Source organism: Dermacentor variabilis, chromosome 8 (assembly GCF_050947875.1).
Source record: "Dermacentor variabilis isolate Ectoservices chromosome 8, ASM5094787v1, whole genome shotgun sequence".
Classification (NCBI taxonomy): domain Eukaryota; kingdom Metazoa; phylum Arthropoda; class Arachnida; order Ixodida; family Ixodidae; genus Dermacentor; species Dermacentor variabilis.
The window spans coordinates 72,235,897-72,259,540 of NC_134575.1; the positions used below are offsets into that span (position 1 = coordinate 72,235,897).

Here is a 23,644-nt window from a genome sequence, read left to right on the forward strand (position 1 = left end):
TAGGGTGCGTTCCGTCGCTCGGATGCTATATTCGCGAGCGAGGCGGTCCGCCCTCTCGTTACCGCTCACTCCGGCGTGCGCCGGACACCACGTAATAGCGTGGTGTTCCGTTAGATTTCTTCCTAGGATTTTGATGGTGAGTTTGGGCAGGGTGCCTGCCATGAAAAGGCGACATGCCGACTGCGAGTCGGTTAGTATTAACTCAGAACGTGCTCTATTTTCAGCGTCACGTATAGCCAGAGCCACCGCAGTAGCCTCTGCTGTGGCCACCAACCCTGTTCTGACTGCTGCGGGAATAGTAGTTTGTGCGTTTGTGGCTACCACAGTGAAAGTTTTGCTATCCTGTTTGCACGCGTCCGTGTAATAAACCTCCGGATTTCTACCGAACCTGCGTTCGAGTGTCCTGGCCCGTGCAAGGCGCCATTGTCTGTGGTATTTCTCGCTCATGTTTTTAGGGATTCCGGACACGGAGATCTGAGCTCGTATGTTCGGTGGGAGGAGTTCTCTTTGGTCGTTACAATGTGCCGGTCTGAGTGGATACCCTAATCGACGGAGAAGTGTTCGACCTTGCTCCGTGGAATTGAGCCTTTCTCGTTGTGCAATCAGTGTTGCTGAATTTGTAAACTTCGTGCTTCTATTTTTTTTCAAACGGTCAAATATTTGAAAATCGTTTTAAGAAAATTCAAGCCCTAAATCGAAATTCCGCTTCCAACAGTCACTAGAATTTAATTTTTTCTTTCAAATGCAACAAATTTCATTAAAATCGGTCCAGGGGCTATCTCATAAAAACGTTTTTGCGTTTTACATGTATTTGAATAGGCCGCGTCGGAGTTGGGCCCGAGCTAAAGCTTCCTCTTAAGAGCTTTACTCTTTCTGAAAATGGGCCCAGTTCACTCCACGGCCGTTGCTTTCTCTCGTTCGCCCCCATCCCCAAGCCTCCGCCGAGTTACCGGCCCAAGCTGCCAGTCTTCAAGACCAACAATAGCTGACGATTTTCGTCAGCGAAGCGCGGTGTTACGCTGTCAGCGAGACCCTGTAACAGAGGTTTTGAATGCCTTACCCCTTCAACTAATAATAAGTCCCGTTATGAAGGCACTGCAGCAATTTGTTATTTTCCCCAAGTTTTTGTATGTTTACGCGAATTTTTTTTTTCCTTGAATATACAGGGTGTCCCAACAATCATGCACGAAGATTTACAGATATGCAGATTCCACGTTTCTGGACAGAACCAAAGTAATGTTGTTGCCGTCGCTTAGATATACTGAGATTATTTTTTGCATTTGGCTTAATTACATATTTAGTCTTAATTAATAATAAATTTCTCAAATATTGTAATTAGGCGAAAAGTGTCAATGAGAAAATTGGGCGGAAACACGAAAAGCTTCCGATAAAGCTTTCTGTTGCTCCATACGTGCTACAATAAAAGTGTTTTTCCGGGCGTGAAAGAAGCCCACAAATACGCGCAAAATCGCCGCGCGACAGGCCACTCGAGGCACTTTGCGTGTATTCACCGGCTTTTTTCACGCTCGGAAAAACACTTACGTAGCACATCTTCAGCAACAGAAAACTGTACCGGGGTTTTTCGTGTTGCTATACAATTTTCTCTTTGACACTCTTTGTCTAATTATAATATTGAAGAAGTTGATTAGTTAATTCCGACGCTGCAACGCGGGGCACTTTGATCGACGCTCGGAAGAAAATAAAGTTGGGCGGTGGGTGCTCGAGGTGCAAGTACCTCCGTACTTACGGAAAGTATGTTTGCTTTGTGTAGCGGGACATCGTGGGTTGCACCTGAACAATATGGCTGATTGACTCGCACGAGCATCCTTCAATGACCCTATCATATCTGTTTTGCCGACATCAGCTTATGTGCACCACGGCTAGGTACAGAAATTTCTCTATCTCGCGAAATTCTCAATATCCATGTTAACACCGTCTTCGGAATTTCAAAATCTTGGCTTCCCGTGCAATAATAGTTGCGTGTTCCTCATGGTAACTGGAAGTTTCCTTTACGAAATTGAGATGTCGGATACCGCCTGTAATTTTTTACTTACACAGGTATGATCTCGCTGTGTACCCTCCATGTTATTTTTGCAATGCACCTGAATCTATCGGTCATTACTTTCTCTCGTGCCGCCGATTTTCTAGACAAAGAAGACTTTTAGAAAAGTCATTTAGCAAACTTGGCCTGTCGCTAACCTCGTCAACCATTCTTTCTTTTGGGCTGACTTCACTGGGATCCAGTCAAAGGAATGCTTTCCTCGAGTTTGCAATTTTATTAGAGAGACAAAAAGAGTACCTTGCTGAATTTCTAAAATCCTCAATTATTTCTATTATTTCATTTCTTTATGGTAACTTATCAAAAATTCTCGACAATATGTTCATTGAAATTCTAAATTACATTTCTTTAGTCCCACGCTCTACTTTCAAATCTACTTTTGCTTTAATTCTAAACGTACGGGAAGCTGCCTCCTCCTTGGCCGATCCCACATGGTGGGTATGCACCAGTGTTTATTTATTATTTGTTTTGAACACATATATACAATTAACAGGGAAGTGAAAGCGAGGGGTAGAGTGGCAACTACCACGGGAACAGACACAACGCCTGCCTACTCTTCAGAAGGGAGGTGACAGCAGCACAGAAGTGGAAAATAGGAAGGAGGGGAGAGAAAAGAGAAAAGGAAGATGGATGGATGGATGAAATAACTTTACTGAAAGGTCCTGCGAGCTACGGGGGCGCAAGGCCCCACAGAGCAGGCTACTCCCACGTTGGGACCGGGAGTTTTAACACCCTGGCCGCATCGTGGGCTCGCTGAACGGCCCAGAGCTGCTCCGCCAGGTCCGTGCTGCGTAATGCTTCTCGTAGCCTGGCGGAGTCTTGATCCTTGTTTGCGTGGGTCCGACCACACGGCCAGAACAAGTGATATACGTCTAGTGTGTTATGGCAAATCGAAATAATGAAGAACACACAGTACAGATCATATACAGTAGGGCCAGCCACTGAAGGTCACGCTACTACAGAATGTTGAATAGAGTAGTTTTGACGCTACAAAGTTAGTTAACTCTAGAAAAGTGAGTAAAGCGCGATGAGCCTGATCACGTTTAGACGCACAACCACTGGGGTACAAACATTCGTCGAGGTCGTACACCGCAGGCCAAGGAGATGATAGTCTCTCACCAGTGACATGCGCTGCGCACTGAAAGCGGGACACTCATATTATAAGGTGCTGAAGTGCCTCGTAGCAGCCCCAAGACGTACACGATGGACTGGCCACACGTCCTTGTCTGTATAAACGTTCGTGCACGTTCACACAGCCTACCCTCAGCTTGAGTAGTTGCGCTGTAGCGCGACGAGGCAAGCCTCGACCGCGAACACGGGGCGGGAACGTTCCATTGACGACGCGCTGCTCTGGAGGCTGCTTGAGTAGGTGCGACGAATCAGCAGACGAGTGTCATCAAGCTTGCACAAAATTTCCGGGTAATCACAGTTGTTATGAGAGCAAGTTGAAGCCAGTCGACCAGCCTCTTCCTTTCCGGCGATTCCTACGTGTGAATGTATCCATTGAGTAACGAGAGATACTCCACGTGATGAAATTTTGCTTGCACAGTCAGTAATGATGCACACAACTGGGCAATCAATCTCACTGCGTTGTAGCCTGCTAAGGGCACCGCAGGAGTCCGTAAAGACGGTAATCTTCGATGTAGTTAACTCCTCTTGCACGTATTTCAGTGCAACATTAATCGCAGCTAGCTCCGCAGTTGCTGACGATGTTGGGTAAGGTATTTGAAAGATACGCCGTACTTGAGTTGAAGGGCAGAAAAAAAGCTGCAGAGGTGCGTTGACCGTCCCTGTGTACAGATGCATCTGTGAATACTTGAAGATAACCTGCCAACCTTTCAGACATATGAGACTGAGCCAATTGGAATATTGCCGAAAGAGGCATATCAGATTTTTTGCGTATGTCAGGGATTGTGAGATAAATGGAGAATACGTGTTTCGTGATATCTTTTAGAAGCGGAGGCGTCACTGAAGCAGCATGTTCAGAAATGCCAGTGATAGTCATAAATAATACCATTTTTCTCATGCGAGATAACGGGTGGTGAATGAGACGATCAAGAAGCGATTGGCCATTCTATGTGCGGTGCAGACGCTCAATATGATGCAGAGCTCTCTGGTCTGCTTGCAGCCTCAGGGGTAACTGATGCGCTTCAGTGAGTAATGCAACAGATTGCGCCTCACGGGGTAATCCAAGCATTAGTCGAAGGGCAACGCGATGATCTTGTTCCGATTGGGCCATCAAACTAGGTGGTATGTTCAAGACTGGTAACGCATACATCACGCCTGAGAGTACAGATGACTGGTACGCCTGGAGAGCCGTTGTTTGGTCACAGCCAGCACATCTAGCAGTCAAGGCGGCCGCATACCTAAGGAGGGAGTGCGATTTGCGTCGTACAAATTTAATGGCAGGACGCCAAGAGATGCGATCGTCCATAATTAACCCAAAATAACGGTGTTGTCGCGCCCAGTTTATAGGCGTTTCGTCAAGCTACAGTCGGCTCATTGTTCGACGAGCGCGTTGTTTCGGGTGATATGCAATTGCAGCCGAAATAGCAGGTGATATGAGCCGACCAACTTCACCCAAGTACTCCGATGTAGCGTTTAGAGCTCTTTGCAAGCTTGCGCGAAGCCGCGGACCAAGGTACGAAGGAGGGCCGCTTATCAACAGAGCAATGTCATCTGCGTGGACAGCTATGCTCACAGCGAAGTCACTGTCCCAAGGCAAACGACTTGGAAGCGCGGTGAGTACGGTGCTAAATAAAAGCGGCAATAAAAAGCTGCCCTGTGGGACACCACACTTCACACTTCAGTATTCACTAGTTACTTCTCCGACAAGCACTTTCATCCGGCGCTCAGATAGAAAATTATGCACAAAGCGGCGCAGACGACCCGAAATTCCCGCGGTAGCAAGAGCGAAAATAATCGCCTTACGCGAAACTGAATCGAAAGCTTGCTGTATGTCTCGGAAGAGCATGTAGGCGGAGTGTTTGTTTCCTTTAGCAAATTCGAGCGCTGAGACAAGGTCTGGACAGCTCTGGACACTGTCCAGAGCTGAACGGTGGCGATGAAAGTCACACATGACATCAGGGAAAAAAAGATCTGCTTCTCTAGCCTGACATCTAACAGACCATTCGCTCCATTAACTTGATGACATTTGAAGTTAGGGATATTGGCCGGTAGGACTTGAGGTGTCTTGCAGGGCGCCCGGGCTTTAAAATTGGTATCACCATGGAAGATTTCAATTCATCGGGGATTACGCTGGTTCTCAATATTTCATTATGCTCGTCCAATATACGGCCATGAAAACTCTTGTCAACGTTCCGCAATGTTTGATACGTCACACCATCTTCACCTAGAGCAGTGCGGCGTTTGGAGAGGCTCAGCGCGTGTCGCGGTTCCTCAAGAGTGAAATCTGCCTCGTCCATCTGGCAGCCTGGACCGTAGGAAGCGGTTATGGTACTGTGACTTGTCAAAGAAGGAAGGTTACCATTTGTGATGTCACTGGATGCAGGAGAGACGAAAATGGCTCCAAATGCTTCCGTTATAACTTTTGGTGACTGGCCAGTCGCTATGCACAAGGCAGCCGTAGGATTCTTGCAGATTTTAGGAGTGCGTAGAGCCTTAAGTATGCGCCATACACTTCCAAAACCATTTCCATTATGCAACGAACTACATAATGCTTCTCAGCTCTTGCGACGAAGTTGCTTTTTATGCCGGCGTATGGCTGCATCAATGCGATTATACATAGTCCAGTCGGTGCGTCGTTTAGAGCGCTGTACCCGCGTATAAGCGCGCCGTCGACATGCGCGGAGCCGCAAAAGTTTTAGATCGGGGTTTGGTTTGCCGATACTCCGTCGTCGTTGTACTATAGCTTCTCGTAAAAACTCACTCATCAGTTTGAACAGGCTGTCTTGAGATGGTGCCTCTGAGATCAGCTGACGGAACTTGTCCCAGTTTGTCACTGTATACACGACAGCCTGTCGAGCCGCAGTATGTGTTGGTGTTAACCAAATTGGTAGGTGATCCGAGCCCCACGGGTCAGGTTCACATGACCAGGCTAAGCACACATCTCTCGTTGATATCGCAAGGTCTATAGTGGAATGCTCCTTTCCTCTACCTATAGATGCAGGTGAACCATCATTCAGCATTTGGAGATCGTTCTTGATAATGATCTCGTTAATATGTACCCCATCATTATCTTGGGGACGGCTACACCATCGTGGATGGTGGGCATTAAAATCTCCGCTTCCGCTTAACACAAACGATGCACCACACCGAGATACTATGCACTCAAGTAATGAGGTATCGGAAGAACATGTCGGCATGTTGTATATGCTTGCCACCGTCGTAGGCACACCTATGAGGCTCACAGCAACAGCTACACACTGTTGATGAAGAAATTGCGGCCACTGACCAAGTCAAGGCGAAAAAACACATAGAGACGTTTCGGGACCCGTACGGGTTCCTTGATCACACTAAAAGCGGGCAAGAGCCGCAAGTCGTTTTTATGCCAAAATGTGACATAAAAGCTACACACTCAAACTCATCGTCACAGATGCCGTCTGTGTCAAGAACCGCGAAATCCTAGTCAGCACGCACGTACACTGATGATTTCGAAGCATTGCGTGCACGCACCACGTCCACACACTGGAAAAAGCCACAAGCTGGTTCCACGCATCGAGTGTTACCGTGGACACCCACGAAGTCTGGCAATTGCTATTCGTCTTTCCTTACGTTAGTTTCTGAAGCGCTATAACGTCTGGTGGAGTCTTCGTAGCGATGAGTCGAAGGACTAGATCCGCATGCGGCGGTCGCATCGACCTGACATTCCGCAGCACAAAGGGGCGAGGCTGCTGACAACTGTTAAAAATGTTTCCGGTAAAACGTCTACGGAAGGCCGTCGAGGACTGGAACGAAGGCCCCCAAAAGTTGCTCTGCTGCTGTCTGACGACCGGCGAGTAGAGATCTGATGACGTTGACAAGCATCTTCAAAAGATTGACAAGTTGCACATCGTCGTCGGCTGAGACGCGGTGATGCAGTTTTCCCTCCAAACAATGCACTGGTTAGTTTTCCTGTCGCTGGACATGGAGTTGAGAGACAGGCCAAAGTGGCGGAACAGAATGTTGAAGCGGCGATGGGGAGTGGCGTCTCGAGGCACGTGGGTTGTGGGTGGTATTGGAGATAGGCGAGCGGGAGGATTATCGTCATAAGTGCGGTAGACGCGAGGAGGCGACTCATCGCGTGCAATGTCAGCGTAACCACGACGTTCGTCTTGCTGGCGGTGTCGGCAAAACTCAAAAGCTGGAGATATGACCTCGAAAGCCGCAGTAATAACAGATAGGCCTCGACGAACGCCAGTCAGAGTAGTAAGACGGGTTCGGAGCTCGGGCGACTAAAGGGGCCAGGTGATCATGAACAGGAGCAGGCGGTGTGATTGGAGGCGGTGTGTTTGCAGTGCTTTCCGCTGTGGTCGAAGTCTTTGTAGAGACTTGTTCCAATGAGTTCGATGGCAGCGCTGGCCACGATGTGTCTGAAAGGCAGAAGGTCCGCTCCCCTACTTTCCGATGCGTTGTGTCTTTGTCATTCTTTGAACGCGCCGCTTTTCCAGTCGCTGGAGCAGCACTACGGCAACGGAAGCTTTCATCTCCAGCTGTCTTCTTCTTAGCTTTCTCTTTTAGTGCATTTAGTTCATTCTTCAATGAGAGACATCCTTTATCCGTTGCCACATGTTCACCATTACAGTTAGGGCACCGATATGTCTGACTTTCACAGGAATCTACATGGTTGTTCCCCCCACATTTGGCAGAGACCAGATCTCTGATGCATAGGCCATGAACATGACCAATCTTAAAACACTGATGACATTGCAAAAGCCGTGGTACGAAAGGTCGAACAGGATAGCGCACAAGTCCAGCCTTTATATGACTAGGCAGCTTTCCAGAGGCAAAAAGTATCTTCATACACTTTGACGAGCCCAGCCTTCAAACGCTAATTATTTCTCTTGGTGGCGTGCATACGATCATGCTCTCAAAAACGTCGTCTTTCAGATCCACGTCGACATCAGATACGACACCAGCTGCTATATTTCCACCCTGTGGTATGCAGGGCCGCGGGTGGACCCCACAGATTTCAGACAAACCAAGTAGATTTTTGCACTACCTTATCATCAGTTGTGTCAACGGCAATTGCATTTTTCCAGGGGTTCACGTGAGGAGGAGGAGACAAAGGAGAGGAAAGACAGGGAGGTAAGCTAGTGTAACTACCGGCTGGCTACCCTGTGCTGGGGAAAGGGGTAAAGGGAATAAAAGGAGAAAGAAGAAGAGGGAAAAAAATGGAAAAGAAAGAGAAAATTCACACAGTAACGCGAAACTACGCGCTACAACGTTCAAAGGCGGTTCACGTGAGCCTCTTGCATTAGTCCAGGGGAAAGATTGAAGAAGAAATCATTAAGTTTCTGTCGGGAGATAGCATTCAGGCTCACCATCGCGTCGACGGGCATGAAAGCAACTCTCGTTTTGATGCTGCTGCATATGATAGTCGCTTAACTTGAGGACGATGCCGCAGACGTCCGTCTTGGACGATAGTGTTGGACAGGTATGAAAGCATCCGAATCTCCCGATCTTGAGTCATGAAGAAAGCTCAGAATCAGTAGCGTCGGATCCTACTGCCAAACTGAGGCGCTTCCGAGCCGCGGGCAGTCTACGCTGACCGCCAGACGAATCCAAGACCATATCTACCATGGCAAGCTCCGCGGGGAGGATATCCCAGCAGAGTAGGAGTCTTCAGGGCTCATCACAAACGTCGTTGCCTGTTACTGATGCACGAAAAGCATATAAACGGAGAAAACCTGCAGCACGGGAGGAAAACCAGCAACCGAGGACAAAAACTTCGTCAGTGTTTGGGAGACAGGACAAGCTCAGCACGCACAGTGTCGCTTTAGAAGGCGGCAACGCTGGTCGTCGCAGCCGCCGCTCCGCTCCGCCGCCCCCCTTCACCCTTCTCTTGAAATGCTGAAATGTCGGGACGACGGCACGGCTCATTGGTCGCCGTCACGTTCTCTCATAACATCAATGATAGCCTAAAGGAAAAACTGACATCCACCCATGACATCCATCCATCGACGAAGCTACAACGGAAACTAGACGGGTTTCGCAGAAAGAAAACTTCGCAGTTGAAGGCCAGGGCGAATTTTTCCTCAACCACGAAGCTTTCTTTCTGAGAAACCCAGGTGGGTCTCCGTTGTAGGTTCGTGCTACCTATCGGTAGATGTCAATTTTTCCTTTCACGATCCTTCCCACACCTTGCTGAATTCCGCAAAACTGGTTTGCCATAAATGACAGCTGAAATTGGCAAGCGATTTCTTGGACATGTTCAAGTGCGTTTGTAAAATGTGTGTTTTATCTGTTTGTCAGATTCGTATAAGGCGAATCCAAGATCATCAAGCCACCTGGTTCACTTCGCGTAACTTCTCCGCCGTTCTAGAAATAATACACCCCTTCCGTTATGAGCGATAGAATCGAAACAGCGCGAGCACATTGCATGCCAAGTGAGAGAACAGTCCAGAGCTCGAACAATGGACTAACGAACGCAAGGCAAGTGAACCAGCGAGCAAACAGACCTCGGTTCGTTCGTTTGTAGCATGGCAGCGTGCTGCGAAGTATCCGAATCAGCAGCAACAAATGCCAAAAAAAGGGGAGGATGAGGGATGACCAGGAGAGTGGGAGAGCGCCGATTGGAGACATGCCGGCACACAGCTATGCGCGTTGTTATCTCGGGTTCGCTGAGCGGTGATAATCGGCCGCACGGGGCCGAGCGAACTCAGTTGTCAACCGGGAGCGAGAGCTGATCGCAGCCAACGTGCCGCGAGTCGCGACACTACGCGACGCCCAGAGCGCCCGCAGCGCTTTCACTGTCTCCTCAGCCGGACTTGCTGGAGAAGTCAGCCGCCCCTTACGGCCCTCCGGAAGCCAAACTCCTCCTGCCCCACGCAAGGACAGTAACGAAGAAGCCATGGCATACTAAAGAAGCCTACGCCACGCAACCACCCCTGAATCTTAAACCGGTACCCCCCCAAAGCAATTTAGCTAGTAGCGCCCGAACGATCCAGTAGTAACCCATCACGGCACCAAACAAGGGAGGAGACCAGACATCTGCGGTCGACATGACTTCTGCGACGTGTCTCCTGGCGCCAGATTACGACGCTGTCAACAGCGAGAGGAAAGGTCGGTTGACAAGTTTGTCTCTAGTGTTTGAGGAGCAGCGCTTTCGCTGCTTCCCAGCTGCTTGTTAGCAACTTGTTAGTGGCACTAATCAGCGAGGACTACAATGAGCTTCCCACCATCAGCACGTTGACACTGTGCCGCGAAAGTCCTGGTGGCACAATAGCCGTTCTACTTTTCTGGCTCGACATCTCTGTAGGTCTGCGCGCGGCCAGCGCTAAAATTTGATTGCAATCTTCGATGTTTTAAGTGAACATGATAGTATTCTAATACCGTATCCCGCAATGAAGTCTAGTTACGTTTCTTTCCAGGCAAATGATCACAAAGCAACTGAATTGCCTGAAACTTTAGAACTGGATTCGTCAATGAATAATACTTTGCGAATGCTTTTGTAGCCGCTAGCATGAGTTCTTTCATATAGTATGTAGCGCCAGAATGAACTCTATGACTTGCAGGTCCACTGACACAATGTATCGCGTGCTACGTCAACTGAAATATGACTTCTTGACGAGATATCCGTGCTGCTTTTTGATGTATACTAAGACGTTCCTGATTAGTTCCGGCCAGCCGTGCTTATTTTTAGTCAGTATTGAGCTCTAAAATTTCACTTATCACGAGCTTTGCAGTAGGTACGGATTTCAACACAGCTTTCCGTGGCCCATGTGTCTTATATAAATGGCGTTCAGTATACATGAAGGCTGGGAGAGGTAAAACAACATCACCGTGTGCTACTGAAATGCTCATGAGGAAAGACAAGGACGTGGAATAGGACGAACACAGGAGGCACTCATTCTGTTCATCCTTTGTTCTCGTCCATGCCCTATTTCATGCGCGCTTCTCAAGTATTGTGATGCTTTACTAGCAAGCGTAAGTAATACTTACCTAGACTTGCCGACCTGTAATGTAACCTGAAGGTGGTAATCAACGTCGGAGTGTTCTTGGCCCACGTCAAAATATGGCATCATTTGCTTTCAGTTCGTTTCGCAAAAAGTACGATTCTCCTGTCAGCATACTCGACAAAAACCAGTACGACCATTATAAAACTCGAACAAGCTTTACAACCTGCCCTGCTTGATGCTCTAATGTTATAGTGCAAATTGTGAAGCGGACAGAGCACAGAGGAACGATCAATGTCGAGATCCTGCGCATTTCTTCGCCTCTTTTGTCGTTATTATGCCTGCGCCTCAATTTCTCGCACTTGTAGCACGCAAGATCAACGTTTATTGATTTAGTCCACGCACGTCCTCAGCCTCCAATGTCAACAATGGCGATCGCTATACCCCAAGAGCACGCGTGTGTGTATCTTCTCTGACACAAAAAGTCCGCTGCCACGCCCACGCTATTTCGCTTTTATCCATTGAGCAACTTTATTGTGCTCGCTTATCTTTTATCAATTTACAAGGACGGCCGTCTCTAGAAACGGGCGCGGCAGTCGCGAGCCCCTCGGCCCTGCCGGTTGACTCGCCCGTGCACAGAGATGCGTGTCGTGCGCAACACTCCGGCAGCACTCATTGTGCATTGTTCTATTTTGCTTGCACAAACTGATAAACACCGGGCCCCTGCCATGGAAGGGCGAGCGGAACATTTCTTTAGATATAGATAAAAGAGCAACCCCAGTTCGCACTCTCACGCCAGCTAGAGAGAATATCTGGCAGGACCAGCTCGCTTGTCTGACAGATTCTAAAAGAGCGTTTAGTCGTACGTGTCGTGTTCATTATAAGCAGCCCGATAAGGTGAATCCGTGAGCACTGGTTGCTTTGCCAGAAGATTAGCGATGGCGAGGCTTCAGGGGCAAAGCAACTCCCAGCCCACGCACTTATATTGGCCTTTGCAAACGGCATACGACAGCCCTGTAGCACGTGAGATATATGTGCAGACCCATCTCAGCATTTCGCAAGTTAATGGCGACTCAAGGCATATCTTCCGCAAGCGTGTAATCCAACGAGTAATTAACCGCGTCTGTTGAGAAGAGGTCGTGTAGCTGATCTCCAGTACAGCGCCGTTAGCGTTCCGTTGGTATAAAATTTAGAGCAGATAGCTCTTTTCCTTTAGAGTTCTTAGCCCATATCTTGAAAGACGTTATTTTTTTTTCGATGTTATTTATTTCTCAAATGTCTCGCCGAGTTGCCGACATCGGTGATAACGGGATCGCTGTTTTCTGCAAATACAACGAAGAAAGACTGGAAAAACGCGAAGTGAAAGGAATCGTTTCGAAATATGCTCATGGTGGTGCCACGAATTACGAAAGAATCCCACTGAAAAGGGGTGACAACAGTGGTAGCTAAATGCGCTCCGCGCAGTAGCATTTCTCCTTCATGCTAATTTTCAACAGGGCTTAAGATCCGATTGCACTACATGGCGCACTCGAAAATATATATGGCAGCTTGGCTTTTATCCTTCAAGAAAGGAACTTTTTGGGGGGAATTTCGACACCTGCAGCTAACTTCGGGTAGGAGTTTCTTTGTGAAATACTAAATATTTTATATATATTCGAAGTGGAGCCTCTGACGTAGAGAGAAGACCTTGACAGAATTAAGAATGTACAAGCCCCAGCACCTTTTGTTCGCATGTCTGATTACGTTCCCATACCAAAATTATAATTCGACTAAAAACGAGAGAAAGTTAAATTGCTTCCTTTGTTCTCCATTTCTTTACTAATGACACACATATGCATACACAGCCTACTTTTGGGCCAATTGTCTCAAGACGCATTTACAAACCAATACTACCTACTAAAACACGGGAAAAAAATTTCGAAAGCAAGCATGCCGGACAAACTTTCGAAAGTACTAACTGTAGACACACACACAAATATATATACAGTTTATATGTTGAGCAACTTCACAGGCCCCGCGCAAGAATTCACATAAGATATATGTCAATAATACTTTGCATTGAAACACTAGAAAACGTACACATTAACTTCATAAGTTGCTACAAATCTATAATGAGTACGGTGTAATTCCACCAGCTATAATGAGCCGCTTTATATCGGTTCCTCCGCATTTTAAAAAATACATACTTGTGGCTTTCCGCGCACAGCAAAAGAACATGTCAGCCATTCAGCGATAACTTGCTTGCTGAATTACGCAAGTAGGCTTCAAATTTTCGTTGACCTCGTTGCACGCGGAATGTAACCACCGATGGCAGACGGCTTATGTCAACGCTTTGAGAAACACGGCTGTTATAACGCTATAATTTGTAAGGCGTGCATGCCGAGTATTTTCTCCGCGTTGTTAGGAGAGAACTTACGCAATTAGTAAATAGTGAATGCTATTGCGATAGGAAAGTGAAACAATGAAACAAAAATGCAATATCCAATAGCTGTCCACCAGCTGCTGCGGCTTTGCAGACGTGCGCTTGCTTGCTCACAGCTTCCGTTCGTGGCTGCGGTGGCCGAGCGCCGATGACATTTCAAAACGGTCGTGGGACTAGACTTGGATGCGTGTTAGTGAGCACCAGGGCATCTGAACGATTCCAAGGCGCTTCATCGCCAAGCCTCTGAAAATCTGAGGTAGTGCTTCTTTGCAACGTTACGTATCAATAAGATAAAGCAATATCGGTTTGAATTTTATGCACCACGTGCTCATTTCACGTACGATTACACTGCGTACGATGCACTCAACGCCTTATGAATCGGGATGTGTATCAAAACATTGGCGACTCAGCATAAAACCTAAACGCGAACAAGTCGGAAACGACTCCAATGCGTTCTTCTGCTTACAGAACCGCTTGTATTTGCAATAGTGTCCTGATTCAGGCTTTAGGAAGGAAGTACACTCGTCCCTATTTCATCCTCTTAAACCGGTCGCAGAGCGATTACCCGGCGCACTTCCATGATCAGTTCTGATGATGGTTCTTTTGTGTTCGCGATTCAAATCATGCTGATGGTGTGTGCTGCCCACGACAGATCATAGATACTGCTATTGTCTGTTCACCGTTCTATCATGATTTACAGGCGTCCTTACACCAACCAATACACGAATGCGCTCTCACTCAAAAAACGCACAATGGGATATTTCAATTTCGAACCAACATTTCTTCCTCAACTCTGAAGGAGAAATTGCTCGGGAACTCGCCTCTAGCAAGGAGCCCTTATCGGGCGCAGCCGTTGAGTCATTTCTCAGATGCGGTTACAACCGGGTTGTGCCGATTAGCACACAACGTGCTTTTATCGCGGAGCCACGCAGGTTATCTCGTCTGCGGCCTGACAGCGACGTGTTGCCAACGCCCGAAACAATAGCGGCCTGGCAGTGCGCGGAGAGGTGTGACCCGCGCTTTGTCATAATTATCGGCAACCGACCGAGGGCGGAATGGTACACAACGAGGAAGAATAGCACACGCGAGCGACGCTATCAGCCGTTTCGGCCGCGCTGCGAGGCGACAGCCAATCAGCACCCACGGCTCAGGGGCTTGCTGAGCTACGCCCCTGTGGCCGCGCTTCTCGGTGGGGTATAGACATGTGCCCGTGGACAGGGGGTTCTAAAAGGCTTACCAATAGGCGTGCGCTTCCTTTACCCGTCCGTGGGCTACGTGAAGGATAAATCGCGTTCATGGATCGGTTCCTCTGCCGCCACTCCGCATGTTTGCCCTTGCGCGGTCGTCCGGGAGTCCACCGACTCCCATTCCCCAAAATATCATTTGGTCTATTTCACTTTTAGTACAGTTACTTCCACGTATTTCTCACAGCGCTTTCTACACCTATTGGCCGGTGCAGATGATAGTCGGCGACCGTGCGTGTACACACATACACACATATATATATATATATATATATATATATATATATATATATATATATATATATATATATATATATACCAAATCATGATTGTTTGGTTCCCCTTCTCAATATAGTGTTGAGAATTATCAGCAAAGTGGCTTTCTGCAAGGGCATTATTCATCTTACTTCAAATTGAATATAAGTCAACTTCAAGGCGAAATAGTTCGTGGCGAAATAGATCATACAGCAGTTCATGCAGGTTGAATTACAAGAAGTTCCTTTTTGAGAACTTCTGTGGCGCCTGCCTTTGGACGCACATATTACGGAGAGTCATTGCCTACATGGCCACCAGTGAACTTTAATATTCGTACAGATATTGCAGATCTGACGGGGAAAGACATATTACCGATTTTTTTCTTTTACTTGGTGCGAGCACACACATTTTGCGGCATGCATAAGAACTTTATTAACGAACGTTTATTTTGACACAGCATATAAGCAGCTAGAGGCTATAAAGATCAGAGGCTGCACATTCGTTTGAGCGACTATACTGTTGCCGATTTCGCCTGCTGTAGGAACCTTTCTGAATAAACATGCCCGAAGCAAGTATCCCTCTGGTGGCCTTGCAATTGCAAGGCCACCAGAGGGATACTCTGATGTCCTTATGTATGTTCTTATGATGTTCTTAAGTTATGATGTAGAAGATGTTCTTGCAAGATTTGCAAGAACATCTTCGGAGTACGATGAGCGAGTCTCTATCGGGAGCAGGAATTTGCATAAAATTTGACGCAAGATCCGTAAAATTGAAGAACGATGTGAAATTTGTGAAACAGTACGAAGGATTCGGGAGAGTTGGCAGGTATTCGTCATGCATGCGCGTTCTGGTGGTTTGTTATTTGTGTCTTGTGAAAGTGGACGCTATGTGCTGTATAAGACACAGATAGAAGCCATCGTATCTATAAAGCGTTGTAATTATTGGTACTCGGTGGCCTGGTTCCCCCGCCACGTGGACATCGCGAGGAAACAAAGCTGCCAACAAGCTCGCTCGCGATCCTTCCACACCGACCTTTCCCCGACACACGCACTAGTGACCCAGGAAACAGACACGAACCCACAACGCTATGGGAAATTATATGAACACTACAGACAGGTCAAATGATTTTCCCCTCCACCACACCCGGACCTTAGCAGACTAGAGGAGCAGACGCTCGAAAGGCTACAAACAAATGCATCCTCATCTTTCACAAAATCACACCTCACTGCCCGTACTGCGGAGAGCTCGCGGGCCAATGTCACAAGATATCGGCTTGCCAGTTCAGCCGCGTGGTATAAACCCCATCGCCAACACCCTTTCTTGCAATCGGAGGCTATCCTTCGCAGCGAGGACCCTGACCAACTGCAGTAGCTTGTCGGTCGGACCAAGGCAGCGGAGGACACCAGCTAGGCTGCCGTCCAATCCGACTCGTAAAATTTTCATGTCGAATAAAAAAAATAGTTTCAATCAATCATTCACTCAATTATCAGCCATACCACATTTGAATATTTCTATTTACCCCCTGATCCCGCTCTTTCTTTCACTTTCGTCTGTTTTTCTTTGAGTGTGCCGTTGTCGGCGATGCGTCAGTGCCGAAGAATGCCGTGTCCTATGCAATCAGGGCTTGCAAATTTCGAGCTTTCGACAAACGTATCTGTGATCTGCTAAAAATATCCGAGGTTATACAAGAAAACAGAATTTTCCTTCGAACGTTGCACTCGACGAGCAAATTCTGCCGCCTTTATATTATGTTGGAGCCCACTGCGCGCTGCTTTCACATCTGAAATGGACGCCGGTATCTGCGCCACAATGGCCGATACTGTACAACGACAGCAAACCATTAGAGCGTGTAAACTTATAGCCAGCGCAGGTTGTAATCGCAGCATTCGCCCTAGCTATTGTGAAGCCCGGATGACTTCATGGTCGTTGTCGCGCTGACAAGAGAACAATGGGCTTCTCTGCAACATAAATGAAATTCAAATAAATCATCGAAATTACAAGGCACCTGAGTCTGTTTCAAAGGTGCATTACGAATCTACGGTAATCATTCAGGAGATAAAGTGAGCAAGGATTCATAGAGGAAATAACATGTAGGATGAAGCACAATGCCTGAACGCGTAGCTTGTGGAAAGCGGCGCATTGTTTTGCGCTATTGCAGAACAAGTTTCTCTAAGCCACAATCAGATGCAAAGTGTCCTGAGTGCCCAGTACCTGTGCCAATTGCATCCGCTCGTCATATTTTGTGGCTGTATTATAGTACTATGGACATTCGGCCCAACATACTTAGAGAGACCAAACTAAAGCCGAATGTTCCAGATGACTCTACCCGTTGTGTAATGGACAGGTGTGCTAATTCATTTCTGAAGTATCGGCATCAAATAGGACTGCATGCATTTATTTGACGCCTATTGATAATTTCTTTACACTTATGCCTTGCGGCAGGTTCACCGAATTAAAGAAAGGGAGAGAACAAGAAAATAACAATCGTTTCTACGAGGTTGCATGCAGGCAAAACGGTTCGAGCGTTCCCCCACCCCTCCAATTTTCTGTTTCCTTACTCCCAGATGTTTGCAAATGGATCATCACAGTCCCGCGGGCGCCGTGGTAGCAGTATTCCTGCCAAAAAACTTGCTGGCTGATGGTATTTGCAGATCATTTTTCCATGAAAGCAGAATGCCCTTTCACGTGCTCTAAATATATGAGGTACCTCTTTTATGGTTTGCACTAAAGGAAGCGCGCTTTTTGCCTCAAGAACGTACACGCACAACTTTTTGCGTATATTGCGGCAAAATGTAATTGCAAATATTGATTAGCTACACAAATATGGCGTCCCAGAGTGCGGGTATATACATTGGCTAAACTAATGCCAATGTTTTTTTTTATTTGTCTGCTGATCTTTCTTAAAACACATCGATATATACACCGACTCTCAGTATGCGCTGCATGCCTGCAAGTCGCGCCACACATTATCATCGGAAGTACTCCTCGTCAAGCAGGCCTTCAGGCGCGCGGAAGTCCACGGGGTCACTGCAACACTTCATTGGATCCCTGGTCACCAGGGCATCGAGGGAAATGAGAGAGCCCACGAGGCGGCGCGCGCCCTTCTTTCCAACCGCGTCGTCTCCCGGTATCCTTCAGAAGCCCTCACAACCAGCACAGGCAACACGACAAATGGAGCCCCGTATGACCCCGACAGAGCTCTGAGAGCAGCAACCAACCGACGCAAGAGGGAACTCCGTGCGAGTGTGCCCTCAGACCCAGACCCACTTCCAGCGGGTCTTCCCAGGTCGGGGCAGGTGCTGTTGCATAGGCTCCGTTCCGGCTTCGTCCTCACACCGGATGTGCTGGAACGGTGGCGACAGTACCGGCCACGCCGGGAAAGACGCCCTCCATCTCCGTCTCCCAACTCCCTTCCATCGCAGGAACCCGGCCATCCCACAGCCTCCGCGGACCAAGAAGCGCTCCATACGCCACACAGGTGCCCTGACTGCGACATGGCTACGCGGCCATCCGCAGTCCATCTGTTTTGGGAGTGCCAGCGACACGCTCAACAGCGGGACCACCACCTGAGAGCGGTGCGAGTGTCGTCCTACGAGGAGTGGATTAGACCGGCAACTGGATCGATGGATTCTGACAGGGCCATTCTGGACTCGCTCTTGGCTTTCGCCAAGGACGCGCAGCTCCTAGGACGGCTCTGAATACGCCTCCCCCCTCCTCTTCCTATTCCCCATTATAGGCCTTCGCGCCATCCTTTAATAAATACATTTTGTCATCATCATCATTATTGTTATTTTAGCGCCTTAAGCTTACCGGGCTCCATGAAAAAGAATCCGGGTGCTTTGTAGGGTCGATCCAGATCTGCAATGCAAAGAAATTAACTCTAGCGCAGTTCACGTTCCATGACGGCCCAGACACAGGACCCTCGGTCCAGACCAACCAGGATTCTGCTTTTCCATGCTTCATATTATGTTCTCGGTCCCACGTTGAACTGTGCGGTTCGACGCTGCTGCAAAGCTCAATAATAATTCGCGTCCTTGAGATCCATCTGATTTTGAAATTCTCGTGTGTGCCTCAGTTCCCCTTCCGACGAACTGTTTTACAAATTGTGCTCTGCTTTGTCTTCCCAATTTTCGCTACTCCAATTGTCAATCACTTGCTCAACTTCATTCTGAAGTTACACGCGAATTATTGAACGCATCATCAGATATATAACGGCTTTAATTTAAAAAGGTACCAATAATCTTCCTTGGGAGGTGTGAGAGGGCTCGGTGAAAAGCCTGACGCCTTCAGCTGCAAGTTGCCTTTAACGCGGATATGTTTATCGTGGTGCGGCATCAAGCCCTCAAAATATAGAAAGGCGCGCCTGGCTTTCGGAAAATGGCGCTGAGCCTGTTGCAAAGCGGCACACTGCAGTCCTTCGTTGTCAGCAGCCTACCGCATATCAATTGCCACCGTACGCGCTTTTCATGTTCAAACGAAGCCGCCCGGCACAGGCCGCCTCAGCGGCACAACAAAGTGTCAGCTCTTCCCTGCTTCGCTGCTAGCACAAGACAGAGCCTTTTATTCATTGGAAACAAAGTCCACAAGGGGAGACGTACAGTGACACTGTAAGAAAAAAAATGATAAAGAAATATGGCATGAGTACCCAATGTTCATATACTCTTTCTTTCTGCGTGTGCATGAGTCGGTATACTATGTTAGCCTGTAAAAAACGGCTGAAATATTCAGTCTGTTCACGCTTGAACGAAGAGCTGACATTTCTTGCTTGACACATTAAACAATGCACATGTTTGGCGAACAGGGGCATTTACAATGAGACTGCAACTTCTTCCGTCTCGTAAATTGCTCACGTGTGGATATCGCACATTGTAGTGTTCTCGCCTGGAACTCGCTTCAGATATAGTGATTTGAAAGAGTGAGTGGCCGAATTTGCGCGCACTCGTAATGAAGTGCATTGTATGTGTCGGGCCCATAGTATCTGTAACGTGTGTGCGTGTGTTCGTGTGTTTCCTTGTGTGCTCGCGTGCGTCGATGAGTGATCAATCAAGTGAGGGCACTTGAGTGCGTGCGTTTGTGCGTGCGCGGTACCCAGAGTTAGAAATGGAGGAATGAAAAAGTTCACTCACATCGTTCCATAAACATTGTGAGATTGCTAATATGTCAGTCTTATCATCAGCACAGATGTTTAAGCCTCTAAAAAATGCATCGGAACGATGCATGGGTGTTGACGTTATACTGAAATTGCAGCCCCATCTGTCAGTGGGCACTATGTTAGACATTTCGACATCATCTACACCCTACTGGTCACCTGATTCTTAATAAAAACCATAAGTTACGCACTGAGGGTAAGCGGAAACGCAATCTGGCAAGTTCTCGAGTTTCTTCCAACAAAAAAAAAAAAGAAGGCACCCGGGTACGCGAAAAATGCCGTCACATCCGTGGATACCACACCATCATTAGGCCCTCTGCCCCTTCTTTGCTCGGGATATGCGCAAGGTTAACTTCGGTGCGCCTCTTCTGCCATAATGAAAAGCTCTGTTCGCTGAAAGACATGGAAATAAGAGCTAATAATAAAGGTGTGCAAATGTAAATTTATTCACCGTTAGTTTCCTTGCTGCCCGTTTAAGGGTAACTTGTGTGCACTCTCAAGACCAACACAGACTCTTTGCTGAAGTAAAATTTGACGGAGATGGTTCTGACCTCGTTTTGAATAAGAAAAAGGCACGTTCTCTTTCATGACACGCAGAGCTGAAGGCGGCCTTCCTGTTGCTAGACAAGAACCAGGACGGCCGTGTGAATGCCGCCGAGATCAAGCACATGTTGGACAACCTGGGCATCCTGCTCAACGACTCCATGATACAGAAGCTCGTCGTACAGGCATCGGGCAGGGGTGAGTGCCCCGATGAAACACCCTCCATTTGCCAGCCCGACCATACTAAGTATACCCGCATTCCCTCTTCCCCTCCCCATACTTCAACCGTCCAAATTGTGTGATCATATAGCTTCCTATATGAAAACCCATGTGTGACCGCATAAACCCTTATGACTATATAGGATTATGCTACGGAGTGTATGGGCCATTTTGAATAAGGGAGAGACGCGGTATATATACCATATGTTTCAGTTTAATAGTCACGCCATATCTGGTTCATTCTGCTTTATTAAATGTGGAAAATGGGAAATTTAGCTCAAGTGGGGCAGGCTATCCTAAAATTTTAGGAGTGGTGCATCGGGTTCCAATTTATGTGCTCGAACAATACATCAGAACTGCCAGATTCCGCCTAGTGTTGGCGAAGGAAAGTCAGTCACTAGTTTCGGAGGTGTCGCGTTTTATCTCCGCTTAATTGAACGCTGCATGCAAGACGCTGCTAGAATATCTGCTGCTTCTATAGTGTAACTTACAGCTGACAAAATGCAGGTTCTTGATACATGGTACCTAATCCGCTTTCCAAAAGCGCTATGCGGATATTATTGTCTGCGCCCTTACTTCGTATTTGGTGTTTCTTTTTTTTTGCTTTGCCTTTCTTTCTTCTTCTTACTCCGCCTTTCCGGTTGTGGTGCAGTTTCAAGCTACATGTTTTATACCCTCTCTCTCGCTCTCTCCTATGGTTTATTATGTGTGCGAAGATAATAATCACGACATTAATGATAATACGAAATCACAGCTACAATACTCCGCTGGCTAAGCTTTGACTTGTCGAAAAAACACTTGACATGGTTATTTCATCTCTGTTGCCTACGTAAGACAAACTATGAAGCGGTAAGCCAGCCCTCTGGTTGGTAATTTGGGGCAACCTATAATTGGAACCGAACTGCTCAATCAAGTTCAACATCTGGCCTATTATTTAACACCTCTCTGTAAAGACACAATATGAGCGCGGTCAATGCGCTCAAACACGCAAATGCCCTTTTGAGCTTGATAAAGTTTTGGGTCTATAGGAGATGTAACCTTACGATTCCGATGACCTACTTTCTATAGACACCGTAGCCCGCATCTTTACGCTATTTAAAAATATTGTGAGCAACATTGTGGCACAATGTACGATTTGTGTGAAGATCTCTTGACTTATAATAGCCACCATGCTCCGTGTGTACGTGCCAACCCGTTGTCTTTTCGTGTCATCGTAGAACTATACAATTACATTATATTCCTTAGTTGCGCTTGTCCTTACTCCTTATTGTCATAATAGTTCGATAGGTTCTTTGATCAACATCATTCAACGATACCATTATCTTCCTTTCTAAACAAGACATGAAGTTTTACCGTTCGAACCTTAGCAGAATAGTTTTTTTTTAATGCAAGAGCTCTCTTCATGAATAAAGGCGTCAAGTTTTACACCCTCGCATACTACGAAAGGAGCATGTGTGGCTAAGTGCTACTGACACTGCTAAATTAACGCAGTGCCAAGGAGAGTTGGTCATGGTAATAAAAGCATTTTAACGACCCACCCTTAAACTTATTTTTTTTCGGACTACCACCACTCTACCAAAAAATACATAAATAGGCTTGTTAGCACATTGCGAACGAACACCACAAAAGGGTTTCAAGATACCTTACAGGTCCATTCTTCAGGCCTGTAAGGCATTTTGAATAAATAAATAAATAATAAATAAATAAATAAATAAATAAATAAATAAATAAATAAATACGCCGTACCCACTTTGTGAACGTCAACCTTTCATTGCTTTTGAAGCCGTGTAGCATTATTGCCCCAGAATAACTTCTTTTAAAAAGTGAGATGTCTCACTCTAAGTAAAGTTTACACCCTTTGGAATGCCCCTTCTGCCACGCAACAATAATCGTCATCTGCCTTGATGCGTTTCCTTTCTTTAACGCTGCGAGCCCGGTACTTTCCAGTAACGAACGGCATGCGCGTTATCAGCATGACAGCATTCCCAACACGAAAGTAGCGGGCGCGGCGTTTTCAAGAAAGGGAACGCATCAAGGCAGATGACGATTATTGTTGTGTGGCAGAAGGGGCACTCACAAGGGTGTAAACTTTTCTTAGAGTGTTTACGTTCCCATCACGCAACTTGCCGTAGATCAAACAATCACAATTTACAGTACATGTGCCACATATTTTATATAACACTCTAAAAGGGGTCACTCATAATGGTAAACAATTTTTATTTCTATGCTCCACACAATCGCCTATATTTCTAGTGTTCAGAGGAGAGTGCAATTATAGCAACTGGAGGCTAGGACATTTTAAGAATCGCCGCACAATGAAGCCAAATCAGCGTCAAGGAGCTGGGCAGTTTGAAGCCTGAAAGAAGTTTAGACGAATCCGTGTACTGTCCCATAATTTCTATGTTCGTTCAACAGTAACTATATTGCGTCACTCTCACACAAGCCACTTATTTCACTGATAATCTAATCGAGTACAGAACTGCAATATATCTCAAGACGTGTAATTGACCCTTACCATCTTTGCACCCTATTGGAGTCATCTTATCCCCAAAGTATAATCTTCATCTATATGTTGCGTCCGTTTTCTTTGTTAGGCGCTGAGCGCCTTGTACTTTCATCTCACAAACGGTATTTGCGTATCTGCGTTACACATCGTTCTACATGGAAATCAGCGAGCGCAGAGTTTCAATACCTATA

General features: G+C 47.0%; 1 pseudogene; it reads left to right on the plus strand.

The window, feature by feature from the left end:
- The window catches only part of LOC142590327 (calcium-binding protein E63-1-like), a 99,313-nt pseudogene that overhangs the window by 70,440 nt on the left and 5,229 nt on the right, over window positions 1–23,644 (plus strand).